Source organism: Phyllostomus hastatus, unplaced genomic scaffold (assembly GCF_019186645.2).
Source record: "Phyllostomus hastatus isolate PE091 unplaced genomic scaffold, TTU_PhHast_1.1 phas_contig_196, whole genome shotgun sequence".
Classification (NCBI taxonomy): Eukaryota; Metazoa; Chordata; class Mammalia; order Chiroptera; family Phyllostomidae; genus Phyllostomus; species Phyllostomus hastatus.
Window position 1 is genome coordinate 21,814,781 of NW_025333709.1, and position 16,393 is coordinate 21,831,173.

The following is a 16,393-nucleotide window of genomic DNA, read 5'->3' on the forward strand; positions in this document are numbered from 1 at the left end:
CTGCAGATTGCATTTAAATGCAAAGCCAAACTCAGTGTTATCTGGGCAGGTGCCTTAGGGAAGGTCCTTTACCAAGGCCTTCCCTTGGGACCCCAAGTCACAGGGAACCTGTTCACTTTGTCTCCTTTGTAACACACTGGCTACTTTTAAAAAGCATATTTCCTGCTAGTCCTTCTTGACAATATCCTGATGCAGTAGGGGAGATTGTTAATGCAAACTGGAGAACAAAATAAAGAAAAAAGAGATCATTAAGACTTCTTCCAAAATGAAACAATGAGTTGCTTCCTGTCCAGTAGGGGCCTTCATAACCTTTTATTCTTGAGAAATTCAATTAAAATGTGCATCTCTCCTGTTTCCTGAAAAATTTAATTTGCATCTTAACATGCTACTGCTGTGACCAAGATTTTCCAATCAAATATTAAAAATGAACTTGTCAACTCCAGCAGCTTTATACTGGGAGCTAAACACTTCATAAATTCTCCTTCATTTTGAAGTCTATTCAGATACACTTATAAGAGAGTGTAGTGTCTTAAATTGTTGATAGGTACATTTTACAATGAGTTTTAGACTAGCCTCTCTGCACCAATTCACTAATCCACCTTATTTCCTGTGTGTATTTTTGTCCTCCTACCGGGTTCGTGAGTGGCAGAATGAAACACAAGCCATGGTGCTGTTTGAATAATCTCAGAAGTCCTGTATGTAGTCTGGAAGCTCATAAGCTTGCTTTTCTCTTTTATGTTTCTCAACTATACATTTTACACATCTTTAACCAAAACACAAAAGGAAGAAAAATCGGAATTCATTAGGCACGTCTGCCTTTGAATGGAGAAATTATGACTTTACTGTTCCCTAACAAAATAGTGAGATTGAAATTCAAAAGGGTGCTTCTTTTTTCAAAAAAAAATACATATATCAACTGCCTATAGTATATGATATCCTCTGTAAAAATTAGAGTTATTCCTGCTTGCAGGTGGGCGGAGGAAAACCTCCCCGGAAACGCCCTGTGTGAGATGACAGGCAGCTGACTTTCTGCCAGTCTAGGTCCTGGGGGCAGGGCTCCTTCAGATCAGGCCCCCCCTGCCCTCTTTTCTCTCTGAGTGGTTTACAAACGGCCCCATCAGAAGCCCCAAAGCCATCTTCCAGGCTTACCGACCAGTGAGAGGATAATTCTTCTAAGCACTCCTTGAAGAAATGTGTGCAAAAAAACATTTTTCTGACTCGGATGGCAAGATTGTTCCTGACTTTCCCACTGTGATCAGGGCCCTGCAAAGCCTGGCTGGGCTAGACCTGAATCGAGAGAATGTTCCTACGGTTCCGCAAACTACATGAAACAGCTTTGCCCAGAAAAGGGGAGTTTGGACACCAGAGAAAGAAGGGGGAAGCAGTACTGAAACGACAAAAATAATAGTAGTTAACGCCCTCTATTTACTATCTCAGTTTCCATCTCTCCTCACTTAGACTGCATTCTCCTAGATTATAGAATTTACCACGTTGCATTGTAATTATTTTTCTATGTCTTGCCTTTATCAAACCCAGAATATCCTAAAGACAAGATGCCAACATTATTAGTTTTTTTTTAATGTTGCATTATTTCATTTTCAGAGTCTAATCTAGTATTTGGCACTTGGCAGCTCTTCAACAGATGGTTACTAACTGTGCTAAATAACAATGTGTACTAATTTCATTCTCCTTATCTCTATTTTTGCATTCTTTGATTTTCTTCTTCTGCCCTCATAACTCTTTTCTTTTTATATTTTCTTCTAAATTTTCATTTCATCAGGTTCTCAAATCAGTTTCCTAGGAAGCCAAATAAAAGATAATATATAAACTTAATAAGACATTTTATTTACAACTGTTACTTTCATGTTTGAGAGAGAATGATCTCTTAGGTCTACAAAAAGTATATAAATTTAATTGTTTTATTCAGGAATCTAACTAAATAGACCTAAATTCTTTGCGCCCTCATTCTCTTAAATTCATGAGAGCACTGTAGATGCACAGAAGCTTGATTTACTTAATCTGACCTTTTCTCCTTTCTTTCCTTTTAACCCAAACTGGTTTCCTCCAGCACCCCCTCCTCCACCTCCTCCCCCTCCCTCGCTTGTCCATTCCCTTTATCATTAAGCCCTGGGACAATGTGGTTCTGATCAGCATCCAGTAATCTCAGGAACAACGCCTCCAGTCTATTGACCACAGAAACAGAGTTTCAATCTCACTAGAGGTAACATCTGCGGCCCTGGTTATGTTTTAGCTCTGGACTTGGTAAAGTGGAATAACCCCACTGACCACAGCCTTGCAAAACCAGACAGAGCAATGCCGTGGCTGACCTCGGGACCAGGTGCACTGATCAGCTGCCCCTACCCCAGCTCCAGATGATCAATAGAAAACATGACCCTGACCATGACCCTACTTCCTCAGTCAGTTCCCTATATAACCCATTTCCTAGAAGTCATGAGGGAGCCACAGCATGTCCTTAATGAATAAAACTTTACTGGGTTGCAAACTTCTGTTTGCATTTCCCTGGGCTTTGATGGGCTCAGGGGAACAAGCCCCTTTACTCTGGCAACAGTACCTGGGTTTCTTGTTGGTTTTACTCTAATCTCCAGGACCGTTGGGATCCCTAACTGCCATTCTTAGTTAAAACGAAACTAATCTCAATTGTGTAGTGTTACGATGCATCTCTTTTTCCGGCCTTTTGACATCATTTCTATTTTATTGGCTGTTTATGAGTCCCATGTATCATTTCTTTTACCATCGGTCCAAAATTAGTGTCATCATAATTCAACCCCATGGGATTTACTTTAGTTTAGCAAACAACGTTCCAGGTCTTGTCCTAAAGTTTTACAGCTCTAGGATTGGTTTGGGGGATGTTGGAAGGATGAGGTTACTCCAGACCAGGTGTCAGGTTAACAGACATATCCCAGATCATAATGAAGAGAAAACAATTCGAGAGCTTCCCGCGCAGTCCCTTCTCTACACCAAACCCTTTCTGGGAGGAGGTGCGTCTTCCTTCTGGGGGATCGGTGGCCTGCGCTGTCGGTGCCACGTCGGTGACGTCACTGCCAAGACCCAGGTCCTGAAGCTTCCCTCATGCTTCCTTCTAGGAATTTTAGAGTTTCAGGTCTTAGGGTTAAGCGTTTAATCCCATTTTAGTTGCTATTTTATTTTATTTATGTATTTTTGCACCGTGCACTAGGCCGCGCAGATTTGTGTTTTGACTGGAGGACGTTCAGTTTTCCCAGCACCGTTTCCTGAAGAGAACATCTATCCTTTTCCCACTGTGGGTTCTTCACAGCGTGGTCAAGACCAGGTGTGGGTTTTCCTTTCTCAAGATTGATCGAATTATCCCTGGTCTTTTGTGGTTAATATGAAATTTAGAATTAGAAAACTTTTGGTAAAAGCTGTCATTGGGATTTGATGAGATTGTACAAAATCCCATCAAAATGCTAGTTCAAGAGAAAAATTGCTTTGGGTGGTGTGGACACTTGAACAATATTAAGTCTTACAATCTATGAGCATGGGATTTCTTTCCATGTATTTCTTAATTCTAACCAGAGTTAGGCTATCTTGAATCATCATTTTTGAGTGAAATTAAAACAAACTCAGTGATAGAGACCTTATGCCTTTTATTCATTGCTATATCCCTGAGGACACAGACCATTTCTTGGCCCATACCATGTGCTTGAAATGCTCTTTGAATAAGGAACCTCAAATATGTATCAAGTGATAAAATGCATTAGCTTTAAAGAACCCATTGATGAGCCAGTGGTGCCCTCTGGTGACCAAACGGTGTCACTGTCACCTTTTCCTTAAACCAAGTAATTGGCCTTTGGGCTTCTCGAGAAGTTCCTAGTATAATGTAACAGGGGGTTGTTCCAAAAAGATACCCTTAAACAACCCTAGTGCAATATAAGTCCTATAAGAGTAATACCTTGTAGGTATGTATCACTTTACAGTTGCCCACAGTTTGGGGGCACATAGAGATGTATAAGAGTTCTCCATTAAAATTAAAATACACACACACACACACACACACACACATATATATATATATTCAAGGAAGAGTTAGAAGCTAGTAGACCTAAGAACAGAGTGAGTGATGAAGGAAAGAGGTTGCTGAGGTTGCAGATACTGTTAGGAGACCTGAGCTTTATTTATCTCGAATCGAAACCAGAGACTGTTCACCAGTATAAGAGATGTTACAAGAAGGAGTTCATTAATGAACTGAGTAGTGGGGAGAATCACTATAGAGACACTGGCCCTCACATGAATCACAAGACCAACAGTCTGGCTTTGGTGGTTCTTGAATTTTTATTCCCAAAGAGTCTGGTATTCAGTCACTAACTTGAAAGAATATGGTTGTCCCTTGCTTACAAGTAGGTGAGAAGATTCCCATTTCTGGTGTTTTGTCAAATTTTCTTCCAGAGAAGCTTCCATGCCAAGCATGGCCAAAGCTTTAAAAAGAGTAGAGAGCTGGGATTACACTGAGCTTCAGGGAACATGTTGCGCGATTGCCTCAGTTCTGTTTTGCTAATAAACACTTGTATGTGTACAGGATTTATTTTAATGATTGCTTTTTGATACCTGGCAGGTCTCTGAAAGAAAGCTCTTAGTGTTCAACCACCCATAAAGATTGATGCTATGATACCAAAGGAAAGCCAGCAATTATGAGAGACCATATCAGCTTAAATCAAGTCACACATTAGATCCATTTCACTGGTTTCCTTGGAAGTTTCTTTCAAATTGATGAGTTTGAATCTACCTTCCACCTGTGTGTATGCACCATGGTGAAACTGTATATGAACCTTATCATCAAAGACATGTTTGTTTAATGGAAACAGCACTCACTGCTATGAAAATCAGAGGATGGAGGGCTAGTGCCAATTCTGCCATTACTTGATTATTTACATTAATAGGTTAACTTATTTCCTGAGCCTGTCTTTATGTTGATCTTGGACTTCTAGCCTCCAGAACTGTGTACAAGGGAATTTCTGTGGTTTAACCCACCCAGGCTGTGCTATGGTTAGGGCTGTCCTAGCAGACTAACACAGGAAGAAGCATTACACAAGATATATCATCTGGGAGATAAAGTCATTCTAAGAAAAATCTGTGAGATTCAGTAAAAAATGTAGCCACGTGCTGTGTGAAGCTGGGTGAGGGACTTTGTTTTTCAAAGGTTCAAATGCTTCTTTTGATAACCCATAGGCACAGACGGCAGTGTGGTGATGGCCAGAGGGAGGGGGTGGGGGCTGGGGAGAGGTAGGCGAAGGGGAGGTAGTGAATTGGGAGCATCTGTAATAGTGTCAACAATAAAGAAATTTTTTAAATCATAGAGGCAATAATACCTAATCTATTGGATCATTGTGAGGATTAAATGTTTAAATAATATTAGGATGGAAGTGCCTTGTTACAATAAAGAATTATGTACGGGAAATGTAGAAGCTAAAGAACTCATAAGTATGACACATGGACATGAACTAAAGGGGGGGAATGTGGGTGGGAGAGGGGGTACAGGGTGGAGGGGAGTGAAGAGGGGAAATGGGACAACTGTAATAGCATAATCAATAAAATATATTTAAAAAAAATAATTATGTAAATATCCTGGACCACCCCACCCATCCTGGGAATCTTCCACGCCAGACAGACAACTGTTTTAACTCCTCGCAGACATTAGCTCAGACTCCATCAGACCCTTCCTGGGCTAGATGCTCCCCCAGGTCTTTCAGACTGAGAGGACCACTACTTCACACGGACGTAAACAATCTCCTTCCACAACTACTTTGGAGTCAGGTGTGTGAAAAACTTTCCTTTAAACTGATCATTTGAAGGAAGCAACTCATAAGCAACTCATAAGACAACTTTTCCATCCATTCTCCCCCAACTTTATGAAGAATAATTGACAAATATAGTTGTATATATTTAAAGTCTACAACACGAGGACTCGATATACATCTGCATTGTGGAGGGTTACCAAGAGCGAGGTAATTAACAAAGTCACCCCCTCACATAGCTAACCCTTTTCCGTGGTGAGAACGTTTCGGACCTACTCTCAGCAACTTTCAAGTCTATAACACACTGCTATTAAATGTATTACCATGCTGTACAGTACATACTCTCAGTGTTTGAGGAAGGAATCACCTAAGATGTTAGTTTAAGAGAAAAATCTGGTATTACCTATTTGATAACTCATGGGTAACAAATTACGGGGTCCTCTGGGTTAATTCCTATGCAACATCTTCCTCCTATTTTAAAATTATTGATCCTTTAAAATGTGATTGGTCCTTATTACACTTTTCACAGGTTTATGTCCAGTAGGATGTAATTAGGAGATTATTGGTATTTCTGAAAAAAATAATTGAGATGAAATTAATTGAGAACACAAATGACTTTCTCTAGGGTCTCTACTGAAAAGAAGTCACCCTGTTTTGTTGCCACAGATGCTAAGATTGCTGGTTGACTGGGTAGTGATTTCGTTTCTAGAGAAAAGGGGCAGCAGAGAGACTTCCTGGAGAATGAATTGATGTGAACAGGGATAGTGGCTTACAGTCTTTCTGCTTCACTATTTAGACCATGACAGAGACCAAACAAGATTACAGAGCAAAATAAGTTGATACAAACTATGTTAAAAAAGAAGGCCTCATAGTGTGCCTTTGACATCACTGAACATGCCTTGGAAATACCCTGTACCAACAAAAAGACTGCACATCAAACCGTGTAGGACTGGGTTTTCTCTGTGCTCTTATAGACACGAGGGCAAAGTGTCTCCCCTTTTATTTTGAAGTCAATGTCTTTTATTTCATTAATCAATAGTCATTGTGCCCTTTTTATTCACTTAAACTTCAGAATATCATAAAGAATGATGAGTGACTCTGATGTAATAGGAGGTGACGGAGCAATTGGGACTGAAAGGTGAAATTCCCTCAGGGGTTGCTCTATCATGTTAGGAAAAGGAAACCAGCCTCGGAGGCTGGACTGACCTGCAACCACCATCCGAGAACTGTGGTGTGGTGACATCGTCAGTCTTTGAGAGTTCCAGTGCAGGGAGGATGGGCCAAGTATGAAACAAGGTCAACAAAGGAGGGAAAAGGGATTCAATCATGTAATTGCCTAGGTAAAAAGAAGAAAACAAGCTTCACTCTAAACATATCTGTTGTCATTTAAATGGAAAAGCTTTCAGTCATGTATTTATTATTTTTAATTGCAAAAGTAGAACCTGATCGATTAAAATCAAATACAGATGCACATGTTAGTCTTTGGATGTGCTGACTGGGCCAGTTACCCATCCGACACTGATGAGCGTGGTCATCACCTAGAAGACATCCTGATGAGCATCACCTAGGGGATCCACACCTAGACGAGCATCTAGGGGCTGCTCTGAAGGCCTCTCGTGGATGAGATTAAAGTCCACACCCAGTGGACCTTAAGTAAAAGAGGTTAGCCTAGACCACAGAAGTGGATTAGATTCATTCTGGTGAGAAGCCTTAAAAGCAGAGTTGAGGCATCCCTGAAGTAGAAGAAATTCTCCTTGCAGACTGCAACTTTAGCATGTGCCTAAGAGCTCCAGGTTGCCCTTCCTAACATCAAGCCCAAAATATTGTAGACATGCTTTTAGATTTGACAGCTAACATAAACCAATTTCTTACACTATATCTAGTATTACACACCTCTTACTGGTTCTGCTTCTTTAGCTGAGCCCTGCCTGATACAAATTTTGGTGAGGTGAGAGGAATAGAAACTGAAAGATGAGTTTTCTGCATCAGTTCTGGGTTTTCTGAAACTGGTTAATAGATTAAAAGTCACTAATGGCTCTAGTGCCAGTAGAAAAAAGAAAACTGATAGTCCATGGTTTGATGTGGCAACAGAGATGTACAAAAAGTTACCACTGAATACTCTTAATCCAATAACTGTAGAAGGCCAGGTTCTATGTGACCGTATTTGCTAAGTTAGGACCCCTCAGTCAAACTAATTAGGAAAATGACATTGATTGGTTGCCCTACCTGTGCTGGAAAAAGTAGACAAAATTAATAATAAATTCAGGGCTTGAAATTCCCAGCATGAAGTCTGATAAATCACTTTAAAGCTTTTATATCTTCCCTGAAAGAAACGCTTGTCTGCTGTAGTATCAGGGCTATTATTTCTGAGCACCAAACACTGAGAGTCTCATCCTGTGTTAAGTAAATTACAATGCAAATGGAATTCCCTCCCAAGGGGCCCATTACATGAGGTCATTTACTGGGAAGGAATGAGGTCCTCACAGTAAAAATGGGGTCATATAGGTAGATCATATTGAATCTCTAAATTCTGCCAAGTGTTTTTTGTTTGTTTGTTTTTTGTTTTTGTTTTTGTTATTGACCAGGAAAAGCTGTCTTTTTCAGTTTCACCTGAAAAAAACAAAAACAAAGACACAACAGTTTGCCTGAGGCAGTTCCTGACAAGGCCCTACTGACTCTCCTAAGGAAGCACTGCTTACTGTTGCTTTTTGATTCTAAAGTTTTCGTTAGACTGGTGGTCCCCAATTTTTTTGGCACCAGGGACCAGTTTCATGGAAGACAATTTTTCTATAGATCAGGGGAGGTGGGGCGGGAGGATGGTTTTTGAATGATTCAAACGCATTACATTCAAGCTCAACTCCTGCTGGGCAGCCTGGTTCCTAACACACCCGGATCAGCACGTCCGTGGCCCGAAAGTTGGAGACCCCTGCCTTAGACTTACTTCGTAGAAGGCCCCAAAGGTTGAGAAATAAATTTCAACCCAAGAGGAGGTTTACTACACACCAAAAAAAAAACCCAAAACAAAAAAAAAGTATGATGTCTTGTCCAACCTATACGGACAGAAATCTTGGTAATGTGTGTGAGAATGGTGAAAGAATATGCTACATTTAGTGATATGGGGTCAATTATGAGAGAGAGATCCTGGATTCAAGTTTCAGCCTGAAGGGATGGAATAGGCTTTCACAGTTTGATTGGTTGATGGAAATGTGGACTCAAAAAACTGCTTACTCTACAGGAAACTGAAATGCCAGCTATACTTTTTTTTTCAATCCTCACTCGAGGACAGCTTTTTTCATTGGTTTTAGAAAGAGAGAAAGGGAGAGAGAGGAACACAGATGTGAGAGAGAAATATCAATTGGTTGCCTCCTGAATATGCCCAGATTGGGGACGGACAACCAGATCGGGGGATGGCATGCACATGGGCCCGAACCAGGTACCCACAACCTAGGTATGTGCCTTGATGAGGAATCAACCCACAACCTTTCAATTACAGGATGACACTCCAACCACCTGGGCCATACTGACTAGGTGCCAGCTATACTTTTAGAGGAAGGTATCCAAGGGAGACTGGAGTGTTAGAGTGTCTTTATCAGGTAAGTCCCTGATTTGGCACCTGCCCCAGTGCTCTAAGTGCTCCTTTCTTTCCTGGTATAAAACTGTAAGTCCATTAAAGGCAGAGACAAAATTATTTCCAAAGTCAGATTATAGATATAGCATCAGTCATTGTACATGAGCATGCGTATTCTTCCTCTAGTCTGCAAAGTATATAAACATGTTTATATTTATGACATTACTTATATACCTGTTGGAGGTCATTGAGAGGATGTGACCAGGGGTTGATCCATGAGTAGGACCCAGGCAATCAGAAGCTCCTCACCCCTCCCCTGTCCTTGGTATGTATGTCCTGCCCACCATTCCCACAGTGGGAGCAGTTTCAAAGACGCAGCCCTGGGAGAGCAATGTGTTGTGGAGACCATCTGGACTGCATGCACGACTGAGCCCAGGTAAGGCTTCTGTACACACATGTAAGATTCGGGCAGGTGGGTGCAGATCCACTGGTCTTGTAGCCACCCAAGATAACACTTGCATGTAATTCCCTTGCTTATTAAACTGGCCACCTACCAGTCTGTAGTGGTCTGACTCTTTCTTCGGTCTCTCCTTCCCCTCTGTATATGGGGTGGGAGCGGTTAGTTTTCAAACCATTGATACCATTAACTCTGGAAGTCTGATCCCTCTTTCAATTTATTTTTTCAAAGATCCTGAATTGGATAACCAAAAGAGATTTCAAATTGTTCTGAGTTAACGAAATAATAATGTCAACGAAATAAAATCTCAAGAATGTCTCCCTTACAAATTTCTTTTTCCCTCCCTTTATGAACTAATCTTTAGAGTTACCCTGTGACCACCTAGGAAACTCCAGTAATAGTTTGGTTTAAAAGACATAATAATTTTATTTTTCTGAATCTGGGGTCAGCATTAGGAAAGGCATTTGTCAGAAATATGTGGTGGGTTCTTCATTAGCCATACTAATATAAAATATGCAAAGTTTAACATAATATACATTGAAAATTCTAGTTCTCCTTAGAGTAAAGAATTCTTATTGCTCTATTTAAAATAAACTAGGAGCATGGCAAAAAACAGCATGAAAGCAAAAAAGTAGACTCACAAGAATTAAAAGTCTACATAAGTAAGGAAAGAACAAGCTATGATTTTTCTGAGTAAAATATATAGATACTAAATAATAATTACTTTTTTCCTCATAGGGAAAGGTAATTTTATAATCTGAGGTACATTTTTTATTTACCTGCCAGCTCTTTCCTTCCTATTATGTATAAGACTTTCCTTCTCCTCCTCCTCTTCCTCCTCCTTCCTCTTCTACTTTTTGATATGGTATAATAGATTTAAACATTAATCAGTGATATTGTAAAGTTTTAATTTTTGTCTTTAAATATAATTAAACCTATTCCTATTTAAGATATCTATATAAAATTAATTTTAAAAATTAATAAAATGGTTTAACCTTTATAAAATAGAAATGCACATATATGTACCTACATGAATATATGTAAAGTCTATATGTGTATGTATACATTTACATGTGCACAATTATAATACTGCACGGACACTGTGCATTTTTTCTCTCTGATTTAGAGAGGCTGATTTCCATAGGAATTTTCTTTTTTTGGAATAAAAAATTATATACTAGTGACTTTCAAGTACTTAAAGTCAATTGGAGTCCTTAGCAAGTAAATTAGAGTCTTTCTTTTTTTTTAAAGATTTTATTTATTTATTTTTAGAGAGGGAAGGGAGGGAGATAGAGAGAGAGAGACAGAAACATCAATGTGCGGTTGCTGTGGGTTATGGCCTGCAACCCAGGCATGTACCCTGGCTGAGAATCGAACCTGGGACACTTTGGTTCCCAGCCCGCACTCAATCCACTGAGCTACGCCAGCCAGGGCTATTAGAGTCATTCTTTAAAAAATAATAGTCACTGTTGCTATTAAAAAGTTCCATAAAAATAAACTACTTTTTTATTTGAGTAAGATAGTACCTTAGATTTACATAATTTACAGCACTATCTGTAGTTGTAACATCAATCTGTCTTATAAAAACATTGGTTATTATAAGTCAGTTTGGTTAAACATAATTCATTTTTATAATAGAAAATGTATGTGACATTGGTGTTAGTTTATCTGACCAGTAAAACAGAATAGGAAGTTGAGAAAGTTAAGCAAAGTCTTGAATAAATTGAAACATTTTCTAGTATTGTTTTTGCATTGTATTATTTTTACATTCTGATAAAATCAGAGAGAAAGCAAAATTACCCAGCCAGTATAATTTCAAAGAGTTCACCTTGATCATATATATCAATTGAAGTTTCCCCTTTCTAGAGATATATACAAATGATTGAAACTTGTTAAATTATTTAAAAGCAATAAATGTCTTCATAGCCCTTATTTTGACACCTCATAAAGCCATTAAACTAATTCAAATCAAAAGGCCATTATTTTTATAGCACAAATAATTTTCACCTCAAATAATGAGGATATTTACTCATTTAAGTTAGTTTTTCCTTGGAAATATTTCATATTTCCTTATTTCAGTTATCATACCTTAAATTTCTTTAAGCACCTTTTTAATCTCTATAAACCAATTAGCACAGAAATTCCTGTAAGTTTTAAATGATGTAAGAATCTGGTTCATTAATTTTCATCTTTTTTTATGTCAGATTTATTTGTGTGGTATATCTCCAGAGGTTGCACATGACGTATTTCACAACCAACTGAAATGGCTGACCACTGTAAAACAGAACATTGTATCCCATCTTGGTCTAGAAGTCCACAGAGCTATAAAACTCAGAACAAAAACTTCCTCCATATGAACACTGCAATTCTAAATTATCTTTAGTCCGGTATGGCAGGAACTGGGGTTGTAATGTGAATAAGATAGACTGTTGTAGTCATTCCAGGAGGTGGTAGAGGTTTGGGTGTGGATGAACACATAGAGACAAAGAAGGAAGCACTGTGGTCGGGTACAGTTCTGTGCTTTATGTGCACAGAGCTGGTCAGTGCATGTCAATGCTGGTCAACAATCTCCTCTGTTCACGTCTCCCATCAGAGTGGTGCATTCATTGCAATTGTTGAACCTGCTTTGATACACCATAATCACATTAAGTTCACAGTTTACATTAGGATTCACTCTTGGTCTTCTACAACCTATGGGTTTGGACAAATGCATTATAATGATATACACTCATCATTACAGTATCACACAGAGCATTTTCACTGCCCTAAAAATCCTCTGTGTTCCACTTACTCCTCCCCACAGGAGTCTTTTTAATTCTGGAGTGATGGCATGGATTTTTAAAAATTTCAAAAATAGAAATGATTACGAGTTAGCCCTTTATCCTCTACTGATTTGGCGAACGTTAGAGCATTTCCAGCCTCAGTCATTCGGTCATGGCATGAACTGTGCAGCACGTTAGCACCTGGCCCGTTGGAGAGCAGAGCTCTGTGCTATCTGCACAGTTACCACAATGGACTTCCCGTTTCCCCTCTGACACCTGCCCCTTTACCGCCCAAGTCATCTTCTTTCTGTCATTTAGGTCAAACACTTGGAGTTATTTTTGACTCTTTTCTACTCTCCACACCAAATGTTTCAGCCCACCAGGGTCTACCCTAAAAATATATTCATCTAACCATTTTTCTCCACTCCCACTGCTGTCACCTTAGCCCACGTCATCACCAAATTCTGCACAGATTATTACAATAGATCCCTAGATGGAGTCCCAGTGTCCAAATCACCTCCCCACCTATGCTAAGTACTGGAGATAAAACAGAGATAATTGGGCCTAAAATAAGTAAATTCATGCCCAAAACTATCCAGTGATTTTCTCTTTCACTTCGAATAACAACGTGAAAAGTAAGGAATCCTCATAACCTTACACGATTTGACCCTAACTGTTTCTTCATTTTCTCCTGCTCTCTGCACGCTGGCTCCCTCTGGTCGCACGGGCCTCCTGGCTGTTCCCAGCTTCCCCAGCAAGCTCCTTCTTTCCGTCCTGGGAAACAGCTCTCCTTTATTGATCCCCCCTCACCCTGCACCGTTCTCCAAGGGCTTATAAAAATATGAATGAATGAATGGAATTGTGTACTCAGCACAAATTACTTCAGTTCAAAAAAAGAAGTGAGTTCATGACCTTTTCAAAAGAACAAAAGCTCTTGAGTAAAGAAGAACCTTGAAAGGAAAACGATTCTAGACTGAAACTCACCAAGGGTTAAATATGCATGAAATTCTTAATAAAGAGCAATTGTACAAAACAATGGAAAAATATCTTTTGAGGTTTCAAACATACAGAAAATTAAAATAGCCAACACATACTAGTTGGAAGAGCTTCAAATACTTTAAAAACTCAAAGGTTCTTACATTATCCAGAAAGTAATAGAAGAAAAAATTTATATTAAAACATAGAAAAAGGAGCAGATTGACCCAAGGAAATGTAAATAAAAAAATTATAGATATAAGAAAAGAAAAAATAGAGAAGGTACAATAACTAAAATCAGGGCTTGCCAATGGTATAGCCAACAAATGCAAATAAATTTGAAAATTTAGATAAAAAATAAAAAATCCCTAGAATAAAAACAATTTATCAAAACTGACAGAAGAAAATGTGAAAATCCCAGTACTATAAAGGAGAAAAACCATAGAATAACCTTCATAGATGAAGAAGAGGCATTTGTTTAAAAGCAATATCGATTTATAACAAAAAAAAATAGGAAATTGTGAAGAGTGAGAGGGAATTTCTTTAACCTGGTAAAATTTATATTCAAAATATCCAATTTCCATTCTTTTTGTCAGCTTGCTTCAGTATGGTTATTTTCTTACATCTATTTTTCAGTCTTCCACCAAAATCTCAGTTCTATTTCAGTTGTTTAAGCATAATTTAAACTTTTTAAACAATAAGTATAATTATTTTAAAGTCTATGCTTGGTAACCTTGGCTGTTTGCCATTGTCTGCTTTTCCCTTTTGATTACCATTCTGTGACCTCTCTCTGGTATATGAAACAAAACAGAGATTATTGTGAGAATCTCTATGTTATCTTGTTCCAGACAGAAAAGATCTGTGCTGGTTTTTGGCAGGTGCCGGGTTAGCGACATTGGCTTAGTCCACCCAGAGTCTGAGCCCGAGAGCGGGACTTGAGCCCTTAAGAGGACGAGCGTGTGTATTTCTGGTTCACTCGGCTTTCTAAGTGCAGTCCTTTGGGGCCCAGAGCAAAAGCCTGCGTTTCTACTAAGCCCCGTCTTTGTGAAGTCCTGAAATTCATTTGTTTCCCTCTTTAAACATGCAAATATTTTGAAAGCTGTACTTGACTTCTAAGTATCTCAGAACAAGTACTTGAAAAGAAGAAAATGTGGCTGTAAGTGTAAGAATTAAAACTCCGGTTTCCTTTTTTCTTCCAGATCTTATCTTTTAAGTTCCTCTGTGCTTTAGTAGATAGATCTCCAATGCATTGGAACAAACTTTTAAAAATATTGTGTTCAGCTTTTCCTGTTGTTCTCAGTAGGAAGATTTGTCCTGATTACCTACTGTGCATCAGCTAACACCAAACTCTCATTGTATTTATTTTTAAGTGCAACTTGTGCATTTAGAACATAATGCTAAATTTTCTACTTTATTGTAGTGATACAAAGTTTCCACTTAAATAGATTTAGTGAGTAAAACATAAGCCAATTTAAATAAAAATGTCAAGTAAATAGCACGTACAGAAGTTAAACACATATGGTGCAGGCATTAATACGTTTGCCAGTGATTGAAGTCTGGGAAAGGCAGAAGTGGAATAATCTATATTGAATGGATAGTACAGTGTCTTCGAAGTGTTTGCTGCTCAGAGATGTCTGTCTCCCTTAACATTGTTATCTTCATGGGTAGGGGATCTCTGTCCATAGACTCAGCTCCCATAAAAACTGAGTGTCCCTTAGTTCTTATGCCCAAGCCTCTGTGTGCTTCAGGTTTTGCTCTCTTACTCTTTCAGCAAGCATTCATGTACAACTGACTGTGTGTCCAGATGTTTATAATAAGTCAGTGATCTTTTGCCTGAGCTCAAGGTGCTCAAAGCTCCTGCCTGATTAGATAGAAAAATGAGCAAATTGCTTTAGTGTCATGAGTATGACACTAAGGCAATGGAAAGGAAACAGAAGCAGTGTATTATTGATGTGATTAACATCCTTTGGGGGTGGGAAGCTATGACAATTTCCTTGTGGAACCTGGGCATGAAGAAATTAGTAATAGTCTGCCTGGTATGGCAGAAAGAATGTGAAGAAAGTCCAATAAGAGTCATGGAAGGAATTCTTGGGGAAGAAAAGAGTTGAGTGAATGCAAAGAGGTAAGAAGCATCATGGTTTGAATGGACAACTGGCAAGAGTCAATCATCAGTAATATAGTAACTGAGAGGAGGAAGTAGCAAAATAACAGCAGACTCCTTTTCTCTGGACTTCTACTTTTCAAGGTTTCAGTTATCCATGGTCAATTGTAGTCTGAAAATATTAAATGGAAAATTCCAGGGATAAAATATTCATAAGCTTTAAATTTTGTGCTGTTCTGAGTAGGGGGATGAAATCTCATGCTGTACCACATGGGATATGAATCGTCCCTGTGTCAAGCCTTCCCCCTTGCATAACTACCCACCCATCAGTCACTTAGTAGCCTTCTCAGTTACCTGAACCACTGCGGCAGGATCACAGTGCTTGTGTCCAAGAACCCTTACTTCATTTAATGGCGGCCCCAGAGTGCAAGAGTAGTACTGCTGTTAGTTCAGACATGCCAAAGAGAGGCTGTAAAGTGCTTCCTGCAAGTGAAACAGTGAAAGTTCTGAACTTAATAAAGCTTTTCATCCTCTCCCATCATCACAATATGTGATGACACAGTAAGAGATTTTGAGACGAAGGGAGAGAAGAAGAGGCCACATTCACATAACTTTTATTTTTCAGTATATTATTACAATTGTTCTTAGTTGTTGGTAATCTCTTACTCTGACTAATTAATAAGTTAAAGTTTACCATAGGTTTGTATGTATATGAAAAACAAAACAGTATGTATAGCGCTCGGTACCATCCACAGTTCA